This window comes from Pelecanus crispus, chromosome 2 (assembly GCF_030463565.1).
Source record: "Pelecanus crispus isolate bPelCri1 chromosome 2, bPelCri1.pri, whole genome shotgun sequence".
Lineage (NCBI taxonomy): Eukaryota > Metazoa > Chordata > Aves > Pelecaniformes > Pelecanidae > Pelecanus > Pelecanus crispus.
In genome coordinates, this window is record NC_134644.1 from 128522225 (window position 1) to 128534853 (window position 12629).

The following is a 12629-nucleotide window of genomic DNA, read 5'->3' on the forward strand; positions in this document are numbered from 1 at the left end:
GGAGAATTGTATGTAAGAGAAAGATATCGACTGTGGGGCTCCTGCCAAATTTCCATCACACTTCTCAGTGAGAGAAACTTGACATGCTTTTCTGTTGCCTACATTTCTTTCAATTTCTGAAACTCCTAGAATAGGCTCTCTTTCTCTGTCTCTCCTTCCACCTGATACGATAACATTTTTAGTTGAGTTCATGTGCAGTGAGGTATGGGGCAAATTCTAATAATGGGGAAGCAACATGATAAATGGTGGGACTAGTTTTTGTGTATATAGCAGCATATTTACAAACTGAGCACAAATTAAATAATTCTTCCTGATTTTGCAGCCATGCAATGCTTGAAACCTTGGAAAGTGTTGTTTGTTAATAAATTAATGTGAACAAGTTTTTGGATAAAGATGCTTTTAGATTTCCTTCTATGACTTCGTAATTGATGTTTAATTTTGTTCTGTTAAATACCAGAGGAATTCCCACAGAGTTGGATATTAAAATCAAACATGTATGAAGGAATCCGCCACTATTAATGTTGTTATAATGAATACCAAGGAAAGCTAGTAATAATTTACTGGTTATAAGAACTTGCCAAAATTCCTGAAAGTGCATTTCTGGTATTTGAATCATGCAGCTTTGAGTCTCCTATGAATCAAAGATTTGTTGGATTTTCTCCTGTTTTTCCTGCTGGATCTTGTCTTTATTATCAATAATGTTACTTTTGTAGCACCACAGAGAATGCACAGCACTTTAAAACTTAAGTGTCCAGTCAATACAAATAGCTGGCAGCCCAGAAACTTATGGAGGTACATGAGAAAGGCTCTTTAAATGGTCACTTAAAATACGTCATATGCAGGGTGAGAAATGCTTTGCAAATCATCCATCCTAGAGACGTGGAGGTGCATGTTTATTTAGATCCTGTTACAGTTAGTGATCTTTTGTTTATTAGTACACTAGTAAGGTCATTGTCACTATTGATCTATGCCTCACCTATCTGAAAAATGCAAAGTTTTTCTTGAAGGAATTAGGGTTTGTGTGCCAGCAGAACAAGAGATCTAATCTAGAAACCCCTAGTGATTTCCCCTTAAGGCAGTGAGAATCTCTTCTCTTGATAACCAAATCTGAATAACCTTGCCATGAATTTACATTTTTGGTTCAAAGCCCATTGCTGATTTCCTTTTCCTTGATTTATTGAGTACACAAAGTATCACCCTTCTAAGACCTGAGTAATGTAATTTCTTTTTGCTTACAGTATCTGTGGCTAAATGACTCATTACAAACTGTATTTGGGGTGTACTTTGCAGAGTATGAGAGCTGGAGACAGCCAGGATATCTGTAACTCATTACACAACTTTGAACAGGTCACTTAAATGCTTGGCAAATCATTTGCTCTGCCTTTAAAGCTGGAACAGTGATATCGATCCACCATAGTTACTGTGAAGAGTACATGTGTGAAAGATATTATAGGAATATAAACTATTTATAACAGTATTTTGTGCAGGCCAGTTGTAAAAAGCAGTGTGGGAATGGTTGTGTCCCCCCTGCCCCCTTCCCCCCTGTCAGTAACAAGTGTAATTTCTAAGGAAAAGTTCACACAATTTACATGGAACTTCTTGTAACTGTGTTGTGAGCTGGGTGGGGGATGGCATGCTGCATTTTTCCATACATTATTATCTAGTTTTGTTGCTAGATGAGTTTTCTTGTAATATATGTGTGCTTGTGAAGACACGTGAAACAAAATTCCTCCCAGGACTTCCGGAAACAAGCGGCTCCCTTATATTCTGGACTCCAGTGACAAATCCGTCTCATCACAAACCATAATAGCATAATACATATAGGAAAGTGAAAACAGATGAAATTTGTAGGAAGCTTTTCGTTAATATGTGATTCTCATGATCCTTATATAAAACAGGCCTCTCAGGAATGGCAGTAACAAGTAGTCATATCATTTGACTCCTTGGCACAAGATACTTCTGTTTTTCTTCTTGTCTGCTTATGGTGAATGGTAAATGTCCTGATGTTTCTTCATATGATTTGAACTAACGACTTGATAGATAGAGCAAACATGCTATTTTTATATGAAATAGTTTTTTATGAATTTTCACAATTTCTGAACACAAATCTCTGTGACAGAGATAAAGGGCTTCACAACAAAATTCAAGTCATTGGCATTATTTTTGGTTTGTCCTATGCATCTACATCCTCACCCTCCTTTATGATGGTGTTTTCCTAACACTTCTTTCTCTCTTAACTGAAATAAGGCTTAAAATACAGGCAGACTGAACTTTAGATCTAGGTTGGAAGTACAGCCATGCAAAATTCCTCCCATTCAATTACAAAAAATGCTTTCACATTAGAAACATTAAACCATCTGTGCATTACATATCCCTATGAATGAGCATAAACTATTGTGAGAAGGTTTTTGTGGTATGCAGCTTTAATGTATGGTTTTATAGGTATCCTGTAATGTCTATGTGCTTATGCTAATGTATGTAACATTGGTGGTGTTTTTCCTGTCATGTGATACTTACATACTTTAGAGTTAATTGCCTAGTGTTTTTAAACTGCCTGGTTTATCATGCTATAGAACCTTTTAACATTTTCTTGTTTTCCAGTTGATTCCTGCTTACATTTTTAAATGGGATTTTGTCCTTTAATCGCATTTATTTGCTGACCATGAACAGAAAAGCCTGAAGGAGGGAAGACAGACGAAGAAATTCTTAGTATCTACTTTATATAAAAATGATGACTTTAAGGATACAGGGACCAACATTGCTAAAGGTACTAGTAATAGGATATGGTCTATCTTACCTCAAGGCTGAGATAGCCTTGAGCCAAAAAGCTAAATGGGAATGCATATGTAACTAGCTGTACTCTGCAAGAGTAGTGCCTGGAAAATCACTGATGAGGAAGTTCTGCAAAATGTTACTGTTGTCTCTGCTGCCCCTTTTCACATAGCTTCAGCTAACAGAGCTGTCAGTGTACCTCTGGTGATCATGAAATCACTTAATGAAATGAAGTGTAACCAGCTCTCTACTAAACTAGTGGTTAATTAAGTGTGACCATCAAGTGATGGGAACCATAGTAGTATACAAGGGAATGCTTGTTCATTTCTGAAAGGCCTATTAAAGTAAAAGGAAATACATGATCAGCACAGTTGTCTGAATGTCTAACATGGTATGGCGTGGGAATGCCAGCATCAGAGTTCAAACACATGAGGAGTTACTGCTGCTTACTTGAGGTACTGAACAAACCAGAATAACTTACACTATGTGATTGTAATCAATGCCTAGCACACTTCTGAGGGGCCAAAGCAATGAAATGGTTGACTAACTTGCAGTATCTCATTAAACTGGTGAATCTTGCTTGTCTGAGATCATAGATTGTGTGCAAAGACTCAGCGTTCTGCCACTGAGGCTACTTCTTACTCCATGCCAGCAGAGAAACTGTGAGGAATTACCAGTTTCTGCATATTTTATTTTGAAGGCGTTACAGAAAAGAATTTATATTTTTGTGCAGTTTATATTTGCAAAGAGCTCTGTAGATGTGATGGCTTCGGCTGTGATGTTGCTATAATCACCCTGCTTGTATATGGTGGAGCTGAGTTATGGATATGAAGTAGCCTACTGATGATCGGAAAGTGAGTTTGTGGCAAATCTACACGGAGAACTTCAGACTCCTGGCTTCTTTTCTTCTCAATATTAATCTCTTACTTGTAAAGTAGACACAAAAGCTGACACTAAGGGAAGGCATGGCAAACTGTGTGACTCACACGTCCTCTCACATTTTGCCAGCTTCGATACGGAGAGAAGTGTTTCTAGTGTGATAGGGCTGTCCCTGGTCTACGGAGAAAAGCCCCTCATGCAACAGGGAGGGCTGTGAAGGCTGCACCTGTGCAGGAGGCACTATAGTCCTGTGTAAGTGCTCTCAATGAGAATGCAGCCTGGAAGCTTCAGTGAGACACTGGGTACAGCTGGGCAGCACAGCAAAGGATGGGACCCCTGCTGAGTCACTGCATTGCAAATGCGGAAGGTATGGCTTTCCATGAAAGCGTGAGATGGAAAACAATAACTGCACAAGACTTGATATGTCTGTTATGTCTGTATATGTATAGATGTGAACATCTACGTGTGTGTGTGTGCGTGCATATACAAGTGAGGAACCTAATCGTTTTGTAACTATCATTTGTAATTTAGAGGACATGCTAAGCACTGGCTGAGGATGTACATTTCCTTTTAGGAAAAAAAAAAAGGGGGAAACAAACTATGCATATCTTGAGCTTCATTACCCTACAACCATACAGACTACTACCTGTAGAAACCTTTTTAATCCTCAGGGGGTAAGCAATAGGATAGGGATTAGTGTTGATGCAAGTTATGGGTTGAGAGCAGGGCACAGAGGTAAAACAGACAGAAGGGATTTAAAATAGCTTGGTGAATCAAGTGCCCAAGATAGCGATGTCTTGCAGGACATACAAATAAGAAGGAGTAATATTTATCTGACATGCCAACAACAGTATAAAACATAAACATTCACAAAAATGCCATGACATTTCTTTAATCGGCCTGGGTGGGTTGGATCTCTGACAGAGGTTTTTCTTGCACCTTGTCTTTAAGGTGAAGAACATCTAAAAATGTCAGCTCTTTGAACCTAGAAAGCTGAGTTTCACAGAATCACAGAAGAATTTAGGTTGGAAGGGCCCTCTGGAGGTCATCTAGTCCTACCTCCTGCTCAGAGGAAGTCTAACTGGATCAGGTAGCTCAGGGCAATGCCCAGTCAAGCCCTTGACACCTCCAAGGATAGAGAGCCCATTATCCTCTGTTCCAGTATTTGACCACCTTCCTGGTAAAATATTTTTCTTATGTTTAATTAGGGTTTCCCATGCTCCAACCTGTCTCCATTGCCTATCATTGTGCACCTACAAGAAGATTCTGGCTCTGCCTTCTCTGTACCTTGAGGTTAGGTAGTTTCAGCAGTCAGGTCTCCTCTGAGCCTCCTTTTCTCCAAGCTGAATGGACTCATCTCTCTAAGCTTCTCCTCATATGCCTGTGCTCCAGCCCCCCTGACCAGTCTGGTGACCCGCTGCTGGACTTGCTCCAGTATGTCAATATTTTTCCTGTCCTGTGAAGCCTTCCCACCATCCCCAAAACAACTTGTGCAGGTGCCACGCTAATCTTCTTTGTATCGTTCAAATTTAATATACATGCTGCCAAAGAGAGCATGATTTCATTAGAAGGTAAGCTAGAACAATGAATTTTTTAAAAAGAAGAAACTTGGAGACAATGGAAATGAAAGGCTTTTAACTAATTTCTGCCTTCTCCCCCATTACCCAATATGTCCTTATGTTCTGGTCTTTTTCTCAGCCCACAATTTTCAGTGGCTTCCTGCACTGTAAGGAAGTCTTCACAATCCCCTCTCAGCATCCTGGGAGAAGTATTTACATCAGCTTGGGCCCTTGGTTGCGTATGTCTCCTCTGCCTCTCTGAGAGCTCTCCTCTCTCTGCTTGTGCTGCAGGCTTCTCCTATTTGTGCGTTTCTCCACTGTCTGACTTGCTCTGCACTCCAGAAACTTTTTCCCCGAAAAGTTGCTCAATTGCTCTTGGAAAAGCATAATTTCCTCCTCCTTCCAGAAGATGCCCCCTGACTGAGTGCAGCCGCATTGTTCTCTGCTGTCTCTTGAAAGGAACATAATGCCTATTAGCACAGAGTAACTCCAAACGAAGAAATTAAAATTATACACTCAACATGTTAACAGAAACATCCACAACATTGTTTTGAAAAATTATTCAGTAGGGTCTGGCCGTGATTTTGGAAATTACTCAGGGTGGTTTTATAACAGTCAAAAAACGTAAGGTGCTGTGTGTGAGGCTTTGGGGTTTGGACATATTTTTCCACAACTTTTTATATTTGTCAGCAAGAACATACAGCTCTTTTGACAGTAGGACCTGGGTGGGCTGCTGGTTGCTGGATGCTGTAATAGGAGGTTGGCGGGACATGGTATGATAAACTTACTTGTCAACAGCCTCTCTGGCTTTCTTGGGACAGGCTGAGCTTTGTACCTCTGCATCTTGTTTCTCATGTACTCCTCGGTAATTCCTCTGCGATGGGTTAATTGATTTTGTATTTGTTTGCTGTTGTTTTTATGCCTACCCAACATGGAACCCTTCTCAGCCACAGACGCTCATTTTGTATCTATTATTCCCTGCTTCGTTATGTTGCTTCCCTCAGCCAGAAAGAATTCTCCTTAAACTCTTTGCGTGTTGGTGGCAGTGGAGATGGAAGACCAAAGAAAATAAAGAAAAGGTCCACAGTAAATGTTGCAAATGGGGTCCTTCCAGTGTGTGGGATGGAAAATAAGGCTGCAAGCACCACTAGGGAGATCTCCAGGGGGTGACCTCAGCAACGAGAGCCAGAAGAAGAGTTTAGAGAGCACCTCAAGAGGAAGCAGACCTATAGCTGCATCTGCATACAGTAAGGCACTTTCCCTGAAAAGCAAGCTACTGGCAGAGATGGAGGCCAGGTCAAAGGGCTCTGTAGGGCCCTTTTGGCCCCTGTGCCTACATTTCCTTCTTGCAAGACCAAATTATTGTAGAGTGTTGGTGCTCACTAAGGTTTCCCATGGCATGGAGTTGGGATACTGTTAAGTTAGGTGCATGGGCCGGGGAGTTAAACTATGTTTGGGTGCCACAGGCCAGATGCCTTAATGCCCCATCAGTACATAGTTCATTTGTGGCCACTTTCTCTTAGATATTATGAACATTTGCTGTTTCTCTCTCACGCAGCACCTTTTTATTTCCTATTAGTTGCAATGCAGTTGTATTAATAGCATTCTTCCACAATGAATTTCACTGTGTTGTTTTCTCTCCCTATTTCTGCTTTCTTTTCTTTATCCTATAGTTTGTTGGGCATTATTTCTTCATCCTTTCTACTGATTGCCTCTTCCTCATTGCTTTGCATGGGAATTCTTCTGTTGGCAGAAATTCAGGAAATTTTGCTTGCTATACTTCAGAGCCTGGATATTGACATAGAAAATGAATCACTTTTGGTCTCTCCTTGCTTTTCCTTGTTACAAAGTAATTTTCCAGTCTTGTGCCAGGCTTTGAGTGCTCCTGTTTTTACTTTTGAGGCAGAGGGCTCTGAATTTCCATTGCTTTAAGGCAGAGGGCTCTGAATTTCCGTTGCTTGGCACTGCAGGTGTGGTCCCAAGGGCTGCCTTCTGTGCCCGTTTGCTTGCTAATGACTACACAGGTCCAGCCCAAGTGGGCTCAGAATACGCCTCCTTAAGGCAACCCAGGGCAAGCTCACAGCCTCACTGGGGTGAGATGTCACCTAAGTGAATTTCACCTATTTCATTAGAGTTTTGTTCACTTGAGTGAACTTGCATAGAGCTGCGTGAAAGGTCTCTGCAGAAACAAACATAGCAGATCAGGGGCTATGTGCAGTTTTCCGTAGTGATTTATACATTTTAAGATTAGAGCTAGCATTTTGCAACATGCTGTTTGAAGTTGTTAATTAGGTTTGCCTGAACAGACTAAAACAGACAGAGCTAATTGGTTAAGATTATAGCTAAGAGATCGTGACCTCTCACTGTGAAATGTCTCGGTATATGTTCTTGTTTAGGTCTGTTCTTCCGTTTTTTTTTGGAGGAGGCAGACAAAGCATGCACTGCATCACTGAGATAGTGAGGAATACTTTTTTATCACTTGGGAGTAGCATCCCTATCTCCAATCCGCTGTTGTTAATGGGAGTTATTTTATGCTAAACCCTTCTGTGTCCATTTTACTTGCATTTTTGACAGGAAGAGCACTATCAGGTGAGTTTTGAACTTTTTATGAATATAACCTAATAGGAACCCTTTTCGTAGCATCACAGCATCCATAGGTACAAACCAACTTAATAAACTCCTACAATCCGTGCAGTTACTGGCAAACCTGAATCATTTTATGAATAATTTTACTTGGATCTTAGTGAGAAAAACGTTCATATGAACAGTATGAGCAACAAATTTCCAGACAAAAACATGGAGGAGGGAGAGTATGTATAGACACAGTCTGAGGGGGCCTGTGACTTCATCGCACTTCACACGATAAGAGGGTTCACTTCAGGAGCTGGTAACAGGACGGAGACTTGAAAGGCCAGGCTGCAGGAAGCGGGGACAGTGAGTCAGGAAATGGCAGCCTTCCCTCCGAGTCATCCTTGAACCACTGCCCTGGTGTGTTCATAGCGGGAACTGGATTAGTAGCGATGCTGTTTCTTCAGATGAGATTTCAAACCTGGGTCGTGACCATTTGATGTCTTTAAGCGTTACGTGCCATTTCTTCTCGAGAGCATGGATTTCAGATCCTGCATCTGGTCTGACCTCCAGCGTGGCTGCCTGTGTTTTGCAACCGCCCCTCTCTGCAGCGTGCGGGGATGCACCGTGTCTCCTTTCCGGCCCGGCTTTCCATCCCGGTGTGGCAAGCCCTGTTACGCACCCACCTCGCTTCTCGCCAAGGCCACGGCGTAGCCGTCGACGCAGAAGTTTCTTGCACGGTTGCCGAATAGCTGTAGCTTCCTGTCATGTTATTTCCCATGACATTTGGTGGGCTTAGGAAAAGAAGAGATCACTGTTAGGGGGTTAATAGTGTTACTTGGTGATCGCAGGGGTGCTTATGAGGAGGGTACGTGGAGTGGCTGCTCAGGCAGGCAGTGGCAAGCCTTAGGCCGCCGTTCAGGTGACAGCTTGGAAAAGGCACCTTACGCTCCGTCGTAAGATACGACACAGATGCGACTGCGGCCTAAGCAGTCCTACCTGCGTCGTTTTGAGTTAAAAGGACGAAATTAGGCTTTGCGGTGAATTACGGCCCGAAAAGCGGCAGATGGCACCCGGGGCTGAAACGCCGCCCGCGCCGGGCGGCAGACCGCCGAGCGACACCAGCCGACGGGGCAGAAAGGCGCCACCTGCTCCCGCCCCGCCCGCCTCCCGGCGCCTCGGCCCCGGCCCCCGCCGCGGCCCGCAGCTGCCGCCGGGCCGCCCGCGGCGGCGCCGGGCGGGCCCCTGCCTGCGGCGGCGGCGGCGCCGGCAGCGGCCGCTAGATGCCGCCCGGCCCAACGGCTTGGCGGCGGCGGCGGCTCGGCGGGGCCGTGGCTGCCCCCTCGGCCCCTGCCCGCCCGCCCGCCCGCCCGCCCGGGGAGCGGCCTCCCCGCCGCTGGTGCCGAGCCTGGCGGCCGCGGTGCCGCCTTTCCGCCCCGGGGAGCAGCGCAGGGGGCCGCCTTGCCTCGCGGAGTTTTCCGGAGGAGGCGACTCGTCGAGTCGCGCTCCTCCCCGGCGGGTCCGGGCCAGCGGCCCAGCCGTGGGGACGGGGCCAGCCCGCGGGTGGGGATCGGGGTCGGGCCGGGTGAGGGGAGCCAGGGCCAGACGCGGCCCCGGGGTGGCCGGGCAGGGCCGAGGCCAGGCTGGGCCGCCAGCCTCACGGGCCCACGGCTGGGCAGGGCGGGGACGGAGCCTGTGACAGGGACTGACGGCCTCGGGCCGGGGTGCAATGGGGCTCCTGGGCCACGGGTAGGGTTGGGGTGCCCACCGGTGAGGCTGGGCAAGGCCACTAAATTCAAGCGCTCGGGTCCCTGGCACTGGCCGGGATTCATTGGGCTTCTTCAGGGCGTGCGCGGCTACCGGTGCAGGGGTCGTGTCATGGTGACAGAAGGGTAGGTGCCGGTGACTGAAACCAAGTGCTCTCTGTTCATTAGAGGGGTTCTCAAATAATCTTGAAGACGCACCGGCAACAAGCAGCCCTCAAATGGATTAGAGCACGTAGTTCGGATGTTGAATTTCAGTAGCAATTGACTGCGTTGCCCTTTTGAACCTTGCGTGTTTCGGTTTTCCCTCATCGAGTATTCTTAAAAGAACGGATGCATTGACTGCATGTATGGTTTTTGGGAGCAAAATCATCTGAAGAACACAGCCCTATGCTGTAACAGCCGTCTGGCTGTGTGCATTCATTGGGGAAAAAGTCAAGAGCAGTTAGTCCACACTTCAAGACTGACTCTCAAGGAGGCCAAGGCCACTGGGATTTGGGATTATTCATATTTCAAAGCCAATTTGCAATATATAAAATTGTTTAGGGGATAAAGGAATATAAGCAATTGCTACGTGTATTTGTTTTTTTTTTTTTTTTTTGAGATAGAGGTTTGTATTACTTAAAAATTGACTACCGTTGCTAATTTAGCATCTGTGTGAAATGCCGTATTGTCTGGACTCCTGTATTTGCAAACGGAGCCAATAGCAGGAGTGTAAGCACTTCCTGCACGGCTTCTTGGCTGCAACCTTGACTGACCCCATGAATGGCAAGTGGGGGTGAGCAGTATCGGACTTGGAAGCTTTCTTCCGTTATCGCTGGTGTGTTAACCTAGCAAAACTGCTTGGCTTCTCTGCTGAGCTTGCCACGTAGTTCCATCTATAATGTAAACATCTGTCTACTAACTGTACTGAAACCACAGTTTCATTTTGTGTAGGCTACCGAACAGCTGTCGGGAATAACTTTGGTGATCGTGCGTCTTAACCAGTGTCCTAGATGCAGGAGGTTCTGAATGCCTTTATCCTTGCTTGGCTTTCCTGGTTTTGGACTGGATCCTTCTCAGCTATATGTTTTCAGTCTCTTAGTAGGCTTTTAAATAACCCCCAAGAGTGTGCTGGATGTTATCCTCCTACAGAGCTCAAGTAGATTAGACAGGAGCATTGAGTTTATTTGATCTCTATGGATCCATTCAGTTCTATGCATCTCCTATCCACTAGTATCTCATCTCTAAGAGACTTTGTGATATTAGCTTTGACAGGCTGCATTATGCTGTACAAGGTTATGTCTTAAAATCATAAAGCTATGAAAAGAGGATTCTCAGGATAGCATTACAAGCAACTGCAATGGCAGATGAGCTGAGATGTCTTAGAATTTTTTTCTGTCAGCATGAGCACGCGTGTCACTTTCAAGGTGACAGTAAGCTATGAGTAAGCGTACCTGCGCAGCATAGACTTGGAATATATACCATATAGCATAGACTTGGAAATGTGTGGTTTGGAAAAATAATGCTCTTCACATACATTAGTATGCATTTAGCAAACAAAAGCTGTGTTGAGCACTCACCAGACTTTTTGAAGTCAAATGGAAATTTCAGACCACTTGATCCTGCAGAGCAGGCTGTCCATATATGGAAGGAGCCTTGTAACGTTCATTCTGAAGTCAGAGAAACAGCCTCATTGAAGAGATGCTCAGAAAGATGATTAGGCTTCAAGACTTTTGAAATTTGGCTGAATTCGGCTGAATACCCCAGAAATCATCTTTAAGCTCTGTGACTCATCCAGGCTGTCTGAACTTCTCAGGCTGAAGAGAGGAAGCAATGAGCAGGTTCACTTATGACAGAGCTTCCTGTTTTGCCTTGAACAGAAGGTATTTAGAAAGACCTTTTTCAAGATGTTCTGCTGATCCAAGTTGAGTTCAGTGACTGGGGAAAAACAGGAGAGAAAATGCTGGTTGTGGGATGGCGGTCTTGCCAAACATTTTCAGCCTCCGAAGAAGGCTTATTTTGGCAGAATGTTAAGAGATGCTTTTTGGGTTGCTTTTCATTTGGGGAGGCTGATGGGAAAGATGCTCCTCCCCAGGCATTGAACTGTAAATATTTGACTTTTATACAACCAAAATGCCTCTGAGTAGACATGGAACAAGTGACGAAAAATGAGCTTTTACCAAACCTGTGGAATTCATTTGAACTTTGCCAGGTGTTTGGCTGTAAGACTGTGAGGTCCCATATTTAACAGCTCATATACTTTGCCAATAATATGTGAAGTGTTTCATTATCTCATACGCTGTAGTTGGCACACATCAGTTTGCAGACAAAGAGCAATGGTTTATGATATTTGTGGATTCTATGTGCTGTTGTAGCCATGAAATGATGTGTGGTGTGTGATAAGACAAATATATAAGAATGAAAGAGCTCATATAGCAAATATAAGATACTTTCAAGTCTATGATAAGTAAAACCATAAATTTTTAAGTAACATCAGTATTTTGATTTTTGTCTCATCTTATAAATGCCAGGAGTAAAAAACAAATAAGAGGCTTGCCTTCAGCTCACCCAGGATGTTCAAGGATGAAGAGCTAATTTATTTTGAGGCTGCAAAATAATCAGGGCTTTTTAGGGTATTCATCCTAAAGGCCAAATTTTTCACAAGTTAAAGCTTAGTTTAGGTGGTCAAGCTTACCGGACCAACTGTGTACTCACACCAAGTCCCAATATCCAGTGAAGTATTTCAATCAGTATTGAAATAATTACTGCAAGACTCTGGTTGGACAAAAAGGTCTTTGTGTCTGTTTTTATGGATTTTTTTCCTCTTTGCTGTTTCTCTGTTTTCTGAGTTTTAATATTTTCAGAAAAAAATTCAAATGCTTGAAACTTTTAAGCTACTTCTAAGTAAATCTCCAATTGAACAAGTCTTTAATGTGTTGCTTTGCAGCATAGCAATGTGTGTAAGTGTGCACTTCTTTATGTATAAATGTTTTGCTGAGGTAGGGTCTGACGATGAAAAGTGACGGACTATTTACACCAGCAGCTCCCCAGGCATGGGAATCTAGTGTGTTGCAAGAGTGGCGACGTTTTTGCTGTGGCAGTGCTT

General features: G+C 43.9%; 1 non-coding gene across 1 annotated transcript; it reads right to left on the minus strand.

The window, feature by feature from the left end:
* Window positions 1–5138: 5138 nt before the first annotated feature.
* Window positions 5139–5208, minus strand: LOC142593075 (U6 spliceosomal RNA). Its single transcript, XR_012830877.1, has one exon. It is a non-coding gene; the product is annotated as a U6 spliceosomal RNA (small nuclear RNA).
* Window positions 5209–12629: the final 7421 nt, after the last annotated feature.